This window comes from Micropterus dolomieu, linkage group LG05 (genome assembly GCF_021292245.1).
Source record: "Micropterus dolomieu isolate WLL.071019.BEF.003 ecotype Adirondacks linkage group LG05, ASM2129224v1, whole genome shotgun sequence".
NCBI lineage: Eukaryota > Metazoa > Chordata > Actinopteri > Centrarchiformes > Centrarchidae > Micropterus > Micropterus dolomieu.
In genome coordinates, this window is record NC_060154.1 from 1,103,173 (window position 1) to 1,113,623 (window position 10,451).

Below are 10,451 nucleotides of genomic sequence, written 5' to 3' on the forward strand. Positions count from 1 at the left end.
TAAAATACAGCTAAAAGAGAAACAAATAAATAAAATCAGTTAAAATCAGGAAAGGTTCTCTTTAAGAAGTTTTAAGAAGGGGCTTAAAAGAGTTCACTGACCCAGTCACCATGATTCCCTCGGGGCCCCGACATAGGTGTCATCTACCCTGGGGCCGCTGGGGACATGCCCCCACCAATAATGATTTGTTAAAAATGTTCTGAAAAATAACAAATGAAAATGAGAGAGGTTTGGTTGCACGAGAAGAAAACATGACATTTAAATATAGAAGAAACAAACGTGCCATCCATCCAGTCAACCGCTGACCCTGCGTACAGGGGCCGGGGGGGGGGCTGGAGCCAATCCCAGCTGACATCGGGCGACAGACGTGGTACACCCTGGACAGGTCGCCAGTCCATCGCAGAGAAACAAATGTTCATTGTCCAAAAAAAAAAAGTAACAAGCTCAAAAAGCAAGCAGCAGATTACTGCATTATATTCCATTATATTTTTACATATATTTTGAATTTTCTCCTGCCACCTGTCGCTGCCAGCCGCCCTGCAGCAGAGAGCTGTTCTGGGATTTTATAACTGACCTATGAGCAACATTTAGTTTTTTGTAAAACACATAACCACAAAACAAAGATTTTGTACCCACATTTTGGTTAACTTCCATTTTTTAATATTAACTCCTGCTGAAAATGCTCTAAATAATGTTGAGCACGAAGCCACACCGGGGATTTAACAACCACAGAATCACTGGGGATGTGAATGTGACGCCGCGCAGCTGCTGTGTTTTACCGGCCAAACTGTCATCATGAGATGTTTTCACACCTTAAAGATCTCGTTCACACACACACACATGCTGGCACAGTGCTGCAGCGAGCGGCTGCAGAGAGTCTGGGGAGAGGCGGCGGACGGACGGGTCAACCGACGCGGTTGGCAGCTCGGCTCGGGCCTTGGCTCTGCTCGCCGTCCGCATGCACTCATGGGGTTGGCAGGTCACACTCAACCCCCTCCCCCGTCCTTCCCTCCCCCTCCTCTCCTGGCTGCAGATTACACACCTACACGCTGGATGGGAGGTGAGGGGTGGAGGCGGCGTTGATGGGGGGGGAAGGGAAGCCCCAGCTCCCACGATACCTCACACAGTCCTGATGTCAGCTGGCTGTGAAAGGCGGAGGCTGACCGCTCGCTGTGATTAAGCACCAACTGGGCTCCGGCCAGCGGACTGGAGCCTCGCCATGCTGCCCCGTCCTGCTCCTCTACCAGCCAACATCCTCCTCCTCCGTCTCTCTGAGGACATGTGGCTGAGTCTGAATCTTTTCCTACGTCTACAAAGTATTTCACACCCAGCAACAGAGGTTTGGTTCAAACTGACGGTCACCTGGTTCACAGGTAAACTCAGGAGCAGTGTGGCAGTCAGCGAGAGCGCAGGGTAGCAGAGGAAACGCTAAACTATAAAACAGCCATCAGAATTTTATAAGACATACATGAAACTGGTGAGAAATGTTACAAGCTCATGGTGGTTAGAGGTGGGAACCTGTAGGCGCCTCATGATTTGATTTAATTATGATTCAGAGGACGATTATAAAACGTTTATGAAAGCATCTTGATCTTGACAAGATGTTGTTTGGCATTTTTTCCATGTGGATTATTTGCAACCAGGCAGCTTCATTTTCTCCTGGACTTCTATACAATCAGACTTCTCTTTGCAGCAAAGGCACCACTTTGAAACTTTGAAACTTTGAAACGTGGTGGGGACATTTGAGGGCTCATATGAGGGGCGTGACGAAACACTTAGAAATGTGAGAAAGCAAAATATTGGAGTCTCGAACGAGACAAGATGCTCCAGTGCTATTTAGAAGAAACATTCATTGATGAACATGGCAACTCGATTGGGGGTCCTGCCCCTTCCTTGCATTCTAGAGACATTTTCTGCACCAATTTATTGAGGAAATTTACATGAAAGGAAACAAAATTCATGTGGCTGGTGACAATTCATTATATAAAAATATTATTGAATATAATGCAGTAATCAGCTGCTTGTTTTTTTAGCCTAAGTTACTTTTTTTGGACAAGGCAGATCTGTTTCTTCTGTATTTACATTGCATTTGATGTTTTCTTATTGTGCAAGTAAACCTTTCTCATAGAATGTTTATTTGCTATTTAACATTTCTTGTTGCAAGTTCATTTTCAGAAAACGTTTAGCAAATGCTTTCAAATAGTGGTGGGGACGTGTCCCCGGCGTCCCCGGCGTCCCCAGCGTCCCCAGTGTAAATGACACCTGTGCTTTGCAGCCAGTGGAGTCGCCATCCGCTGGCCGTTAGAGCAGGTTTAAGGAACTTTAGCGCTGCAGTGTTTCCCGCAGAATAGTATACTGCACGACAGTCGAGCTGCCTTTTTTTCCGGGAGTATTGCGCCAATAAAAGATACGGAGCCAGAATGGGGGGGTCACGTTGGTAGTAACAGAGCTACAGGTAACCTGACGGAACAGGTGTGGCGTTTCAACGCTTTTGTTTTTCACGGTCTAACCTGGAAAGCGGCATCAGTATGAATGAGCGAATGCATTTTGGCGGTTGTTGTTTCCGTGTTTGTTGCGGGATCTCCGTATGAAAGCGACTAACTTTTCAGAGTTGACTTAAATTAATTTGTTTATTTAATCCGTGCAGATACTAACCAATCAACTCCGGATCGATTCAGGAATCTTCCCTGCTTGGAAACGCCGGGCTAATCACAGACGGGTCGTGTTTGTGAGAGAGAGAGAGGGATGAAAATGAAATAGCTAAAAGGAAAAAAAACAAGTCTATATGTTGCGGTCAGCGTAAACATTTGCTGAATGGACTGATTCTGACTTTTATCTTGTCTCTAATCAAACCACAATTTAACCTTAAAAATATTCACGCTGTATAAAAAACCTGTCACTGATCTAATATTCCATCAATATAGCATCAATCAAAAGGCATCGCATCAGATCAGAGGTGAAAGCACACGTCTGTGTTACATGGCAGCGGAGAGAGGGGAAGATGGCGTCCTGTTCAAAGCAGAAACACACACACACTCAGCAGGATTCTGGCTGATGATGCATGAAGCCCAGACTGCAGCCAACTCCTCTCCAGCCTCGGCGGGCTAATCTGAAGCTACTGCTCGCCTGCTGCTTCACTGAGCGTGCTCTGTAGGATACACGCCATGCAGCCCACCGCCGCCGCTCTGCCTTGCCCAGCTCTGTAGCCTCCGGTCCATCCATCCCTCCGTCCGTCTGGGCCGGGTCAGCCTGAGCCCACGCCGCCTCCGCCACGCACGATGGCACGGTTTCAGCAGGACCCCCGGGGACGGATGGAGAGCACGAAGACGTCACGTCAGAAGGAGTTTGTTGTGGTGAAGCTGACGTTGACGTGAGATGGAGGAATGAATCATTCTGAGGAGGGGACACGGGGTGAAGTGTCCTCTCAGAAGACAGAGACAGTTTTTAATGCAAATAGTTTGTCATTTTAATATCACCTGGCTGCAAAAACGTGATGCGGGGCCCCCCTGTTGACACCCCTGTCCTCTGTTGCACACAACAAACCAGCCTCACTGTTTGTTAACGGACCCCAAAACAAACAACCGGTGTTACGCTGCAGTAAAGCAAGATTTTATCTCTTAAAGACAGAATGTCACAGCACGAGCTGACAAAGTTTCACCTGTTACAGCTGATTACAAATTCGAAGTTTGAAGATTTGCAGAACCAAGTGACATGCACTGAAAACGTTTTTGCCAAACTAACCTGCTGAAACCTCCAGCTATTTGCCCCTATAAACGCCTAAAGTAACAAACCCAAAATAAATCAGAAATATCTCCTCAACCATCAGGCCCAGATGCATAATTCTGGTCTCCTTTGAAAGGTCAGATGAAAAGGAATATAAATCCATTGTACATTAACATATTTATTTTACCATTACAGACTACATGGAGTCTGCAATAAAGAAAAATGTGATATTTTCATCTTCGCCTGGTAAAAAAGCTAAATTTTTAATGCAATAAACCATCAAAACCATCATAAGGTAGATTATAATACAACTGAATATCTTCTAATCCACCTGGAATACAGCTGTAACTGTAAATCTGATGAAAAGAAACTAAAATACAACAGTTATCATACAATATTTTCAAAATATAGCAGGCGAATGTCCATATTTTGGCCATCTTTACTGTTTAAATGTTGGCTTTTATTGGGAGTTATCTTTAAAACTCTATTTATGTACATAATATCCAAATAACATAACATTGAAATGTTGGTAAAAACAGTGAATATTCATCAACATTCCTTCACCAAAAGCACACCCATGCTTTACAGGCCTGTCGTTTGAGACCGGAAACAGCGGGATGAGCCAAACTACGCCCTTTATATGAAGTTTGGACAAGGTTGTTTAACTAGAAGGAAGTTTGTGGTCACTTCTCACCAGTGGGTCGTCTAAGATCTGCTTTAATCCAAAACCCCGTCTTCCTTTGCCAACGACTGTATTTCTGTCAGAGGGAACTTTTTTGCCCAAGACATTTTTAGGCAACCAAAATGTTAGTTAACTTTCCTTATGTGAAAACAGGACAGCATCCAAAACTAGTTTGCAGCTGGTTAAATGTACACTGAGCAGCGGATACGAGTCAATCAGCTTGTAGCCCCGCCCTAAAGCCTCCCCTGCTTCCTGGTCTCTGTTCCTCTAAATGGGACCATAATTTACTAAATGAACATCACGCTGTGTTGAAGAAGACTTGAAACTAGCGACTGAGACCACAAACTCATCAGGAAAGTTTTTTACTGAGGGAATAAATCAGCTGACAAGTAGAAACAGTTTCTTTCTGCAGCCGCTGGAGTCGCCCCCTGCTGGCTGCTGGAGAGGACGCAGGTTTAAGGGGCTTCACTTTTCAGACCTGGAAGTTGTCACTTGGTGTCAATCGAATAAAGATGTTTGTGAAAATGAGAGAGTTTTTCCTTTAAAAATAAAACAAAATAAAAAACAGTGTTCTATAATATGGACTTTATTTTAGAGGCAAAACATATAAGATCAAAATATTAAAAATAGATATAATCCGGTCGGATACCTGAGTTTAAAGCCACCCCAATTTTTTTTAAGCCTGAAAATGCAGTTAGGAGCAGAGACTGTTTGTCTGAGTTTCTCCTCATCGTCTGTCTTCTTAAATTTGACTTTGTGACGACAGAATCCATCGGTCCAATGCTTTTTCCACAGCTTTCGGAGTGTCCTTGAATGCACCTACAGGAAGAGTTTTCAGGACAGACCCTGCTGGTTTGACTGTTTGAGACTGGAGATGAAGCTGAAAGAAAAATCTGCAGGAAGTTTCGAGCATCTACAGACTTCAGCGGCTGCTTTATGGTTTGAATTCATTTAGTTTTTGTATGTTTAATTACTGACATCATGGACAGATCTTAGTTAAGGTGTGTACGATCATCTAACCAGGACTTTAGCGCTGCCGTCGAAAAGTCGAATGTCCTTTTACCATGTCCGTTTCCTTGACCTCGACATCACGAGGTCAAACAAAGTGTGAAGGTGAATTCAAGAGGACCGCGGTGCTCAGAGAATCCGACTGCACTTACTGTATGCTTAAAAAAAAACAACCTTTATTTATAACGTACAGTAACAAACTCAATGCTCTACAAAAAAGCATAGCCTACATTTAACCATCAGTTACTTTAGGAAGTAACAACAAGATAGATGGTTGTTAAAAATCTAAATAAAACAAATAGGATTGAATGTTGAAATTATTAATATAATGGGGAAAGTAGAAAGTAATATACAAGCCGAAAAAGTTGAGTTATTTAAATATTAATTAAAAATAAGATTTTGAGCAGGGGGCTTCAGTAGATGATAAAGTTTCCTGGTGTGGGCACTTTGGCCTTTTTTAATAATTTTATAAGTTGAGAAAATGACTCCTTTTTAGTGCATTTCACGACATTTAAGTGACGGCCTACAGAATTTTGTTACAATGATGATATTTTTAACTAGAAATTCAATATGCTTGTGATAAGTCATTTCCACAAGTTTTTGATCGTTCATTTCCGTGCATCTGCAACCCGTTCTCCCTCCCCAACTCGTCACATATGGACGCATGGTCAAGACCCATCGGCGGCAGTTTGTAACGCACCGGGGATCCCTGTAGCGCAGGTATGATATTTAACAGGAAAGACGTGGAGGTGGTTGGGCTGGATTTACAAAAAGTCAACCTTAAATATTTTTATTTAAATTAGGCAAGTTACGTAATTTGCTTAAGTTACGTTAGCTGACATGTTAACCGACGTACGTAGTTATTTTAACCCAAACCAGGATCTCTTCCGAACCTTAACCAAGTAGTTTTGTTGCCTAAACCGAACCAAATTGCAACGTTTCACAACTTTAACAACGTGCCGTTTCAAAATGCCGATGTTTCAAAACTCTAGCATTTTATTTTTGAAACGTTACATATTTATTGTGGCTAAGCGTTGCTAACTTGAATGCGAAGCCCAAACGTCGACCAAAATGACGCTAAAGGCGATAAAAAGCTTTGACCATAGGCGTCAATACGAGTCGGGAGTGAGAATGTGTTGGGGTCTGCTGCGGTGAAACTAAAATGTTGCCGCCGCAAAAGAAATTGTGGGACGGCGTTATCTTCTTTCCTTAGGTAAAGGATGGCCCGGTGTTCCCTAGGCTGAAGGAGATAAGAAAGGAAGCATTGAAGCGCCTTTCCTCAGCTTTTAGAGAACTCGACCAGCTCTGATAACGGCTGCCGCTTAAATTCTTCCGGGTCATTTCACTCACTTAAAGCCTTCCTAAGCAGAAAAGACTATTCGACCGCAGCCTGGCTCTCCTCTCCAAACCGGAGTTCATGTAAGTTCACTTAACAGGCTGGAAGATTTCACGAAGCTATTTTAGACCGGTCCATAGTGTTAGACTGGTCTAATGCAAGTTAGACTGTTTCACAAAAATAAAGACTCACTAAGTTTAGACCAAAAAAATTCGACACCTCACCAACAGGCTGTGTTACCTTGGTAACCACCAGTTACATCACAAACGGCCACAAAAAGGGAAAATGGCTGCTGAATGCGGACGGATGAATTATCTGAAGCCCTGAGGCCTGCCTCCTCCCGATATTTCCTCTTAAATATTTCTTTTTCGGCAGCTTGTACCATGTTCTTGGATCTTTTCTGTACATCAGAATCAGAAGTACTTAATTGATCCCTGAGGGGAAATTCTTTTGTCACAATTGCACACTTGTCAAAGCTATAGATAGATAAAGAGTATATAAATATAATAGTATAAATATAAAGACAAATATAAAGGTGTGTGGGTATGTACAATATTTAAAATTATTAAGAATTATTATGGTGAACCAAAAAGGCCTAGTGAATAAATAGCAGCAGAGAATATTGCGCATTAATTATTAAACAGGGTTAGGGGTTAGATAACGAGGTCTAGTTTAATAACACTTAAAGGGGGAGGAGTTATAAAGTTTGATGGCCACAGGCAGGAATTACTTCCTTCAGTGAGTCTTGCACTGAAAGTGCTCCTGTGTTTGAGCAGCAAGTACATCTTTGACGCTCCGCTCAACGGTAGGGTTAACGCTGTTTACTATTTTTATCAAATCAAGCATTTCTCCCACACTCTCCACTAAATGTTCCAAGTAAAATGTCGTTATAACTCCAACGAACGCCGCCTGGCTCTGCCATCCTTTCACACAAAGCAATCCTAGCTACCGCACGCCATCAGAGCAGGGGCGTCCCTCTCTAACTTCAAGAAGCTCTTGAAAACTCATCTCTTCCGAGAACACTTCCTATTATAACATCTCTAACATGCACTTCCTGTGCTCTTCTTCTTCTATCCCCTTCAATGATCTTGTTTTGATTGCACTTTGTTAACTCTTACTTACTTCCCTCGGTATCTACCCCATTGATGTGATATGTACTGTGAGCTCTTACTAGTATGTATTGTCAGTTGTAGATCTGTATTTGATGCTCTGTTGATGCTTGTATGTTGTTCCTCAAATGTAAGTCGCTTTGGATAAAAGCGTCTGCCAAATGAGTAAATGTAAATAACTATTATACTGCTTCAACAAACACATTTTTCAGCTGGGGTAAACTGCACTGACTGGTTGGATGCGCCTGCTCAATCTGACATTTTTTTTTGTTTTGCAAAGTGTCTTATTTTACCCAGATTTCACTGCAGTATAGTCCTACTTTAGATGTGTTTGTGCAACAGTCTGATTTAGACGGCTATCTGAAGTCGGACTATCTACTATATTTAAGCCATAGTCAAAGTCTGTGTTTGTGAAACTGGCCCCGTGTGCTGCGTGTGTTTTACTTATTAATCCTACTTAAAGGGAGCCAAAATGATACCCTTTTGGGCTCTGACCCAGAAGTGAGGAAGGAATAATTTGGTGAATGTTTTCTCCATCTGATTGATAACTGTAACGATCGCGCAGCAGGATGCGTTCAGGTCTGCAGGGAGTTTTGGCCTCTCAGTGGGATTCAGCAGGTCTCTCAGGCTACAGGACGCTATCACAACCCAAAAACACTTTAATATCATGTATGTGTTTGGTTTTGTGCCCAGGTTATCCTGCCATGTGTCTTCTGCGTATGTTTGTGATACTGAAAGCAGACTGCCAAGGGCCCCTGGAGGCCCCTGAAGGGCTCACTGTTAGCTCACTGCCTCTCACTAATGGCCCCCGTTCTCATATTCATCAGATCCACGGACTCCATCACCGCTGACAGGTTGATGAAAGAGCGTGTGGGTGTTCATGTGAGTGCGGTTGGTGGGTCGATGACGGGAGAGGAAAGGTCAGAGGTCATCGCTCAGTAACAGAGGAAGAGGAGGAGAGGCCGGCTGTCCTCGCGGCAGTGAACGCACCGTCGAGCCGCTTCCTCATTTCATGTGGAAAAACCAACTAATTACGTGGAAATATGATAATGTATAACGCTGGGGGAGCCGCCCGCCCAGCCCCACTCATTACCCAGACTCCCCTGCCCCCCACCCCACCCCCCCCCACCCCGCCGCCTCCCTCTCTCCTGGTATTTCTCCCAGGGAGTCTCGCCCTTTCACGACTGGAGAAACATTAGCGGCCAGTCCGGCTTGTTTTGCATCAAAACGACGCCTCATTTGCATAATCCGAGAATGAGCTCCTCCCTCCTCATCGCTGCCAGGGAAGGTCAGACCTCCCCAAACCCCCACCCGTCTTCCTCAGGAGGTGATACCCCCTCTCTCTCCTCCTCCCCCTCTTCATCTTCTCCATCCAGTCGTCTAATTCCTCCTCGAGTCCGGCTTCACCTGACGCTGCCGGCCAGGCTTCGGGCCGGCGTGTACGCGTGTGATCCATTTCCCTTTGTTGACCCCACCCGCCGCCCGACGTCACTCCGTCTTCGAGGGAGGGAGGAGGGCGTCAGTCAGTCAGTGATTCTGACATATTAAAGCTGACAGGTCCCCAGTGTGACTCTGAACCTCCCAGTGGTCACCAGTATGACTCTTTAATGGGACTGAAGAGAGAAGATCAAGCTCTACTTACACACTGAGACGCTCCGGCCAGAGTACAACGTTTCGTTTGAACCCTTTCACGCATAGCGGTCACTACAGCGGGCGCTAGTGTGTCATGCCCAGTGTGGGGGTAGTTACTCAAAAAAGGTAAAATATTACACATTACTAGTTTTACTACTACTTTTTTTTAAGTAATGCCTTACTTTACTAGATTACTCACTGCTTAAAGTAACTAATTACACTACTAGTTACATTACTTTTTGATTACTGCGTAACATCACCTGTGATGCACAAATGACAAGTTCCACCTCAGATATGCTCAGATCAACACAAATCCTTATTATAATGAAAATAAATAATGAATTTCATTACAACACAACATAACTTAAAATAAGTTGTCCTTCCATCCAGAGCAAATATTAATTTGTTGAAAATAATATCAATTAAAAAAATAAAACACTGGCCCTCATCACAATATCAGATGATGCTGAGACTTCAAAGGAAAAACTCAGCATATTTAATGTACTTTAAAATGTGCAGTTAACAGACCAAACCCACACAACACACTTACTGTAGCTCACCAGCCGAGCTGTGGCTTTAAAGTAGATTTGTTTGTTTTATTTTTCTCTCCTCCAGTTAAGCGGATAGTTAAAAGAACCAGTATGCACGTTACGTTTGTTATTAGTAACTGTAATGTGATTACTGTAGTTATCAACGCGTTACATTACTGCGTTATTGATTTCATGTTGGGAGGAAATTACAATTAATCATCTGTCCGCTAAATTGGAAATTATGCATCGCTGGCTATATTTCAACTACAATTAACTGTGAGACTTTGTTTTTCTTGAAAATACTTCATGTGCACCGACTTTTTTGGATGCAAATCAGTGGATTTATGGTATTAGAATGTAAAACATGCAGTTTTTGTAACATAAACAATATTTTGTGCAGACTAGTTCTATTATGTGAGTTGCATTTAGTG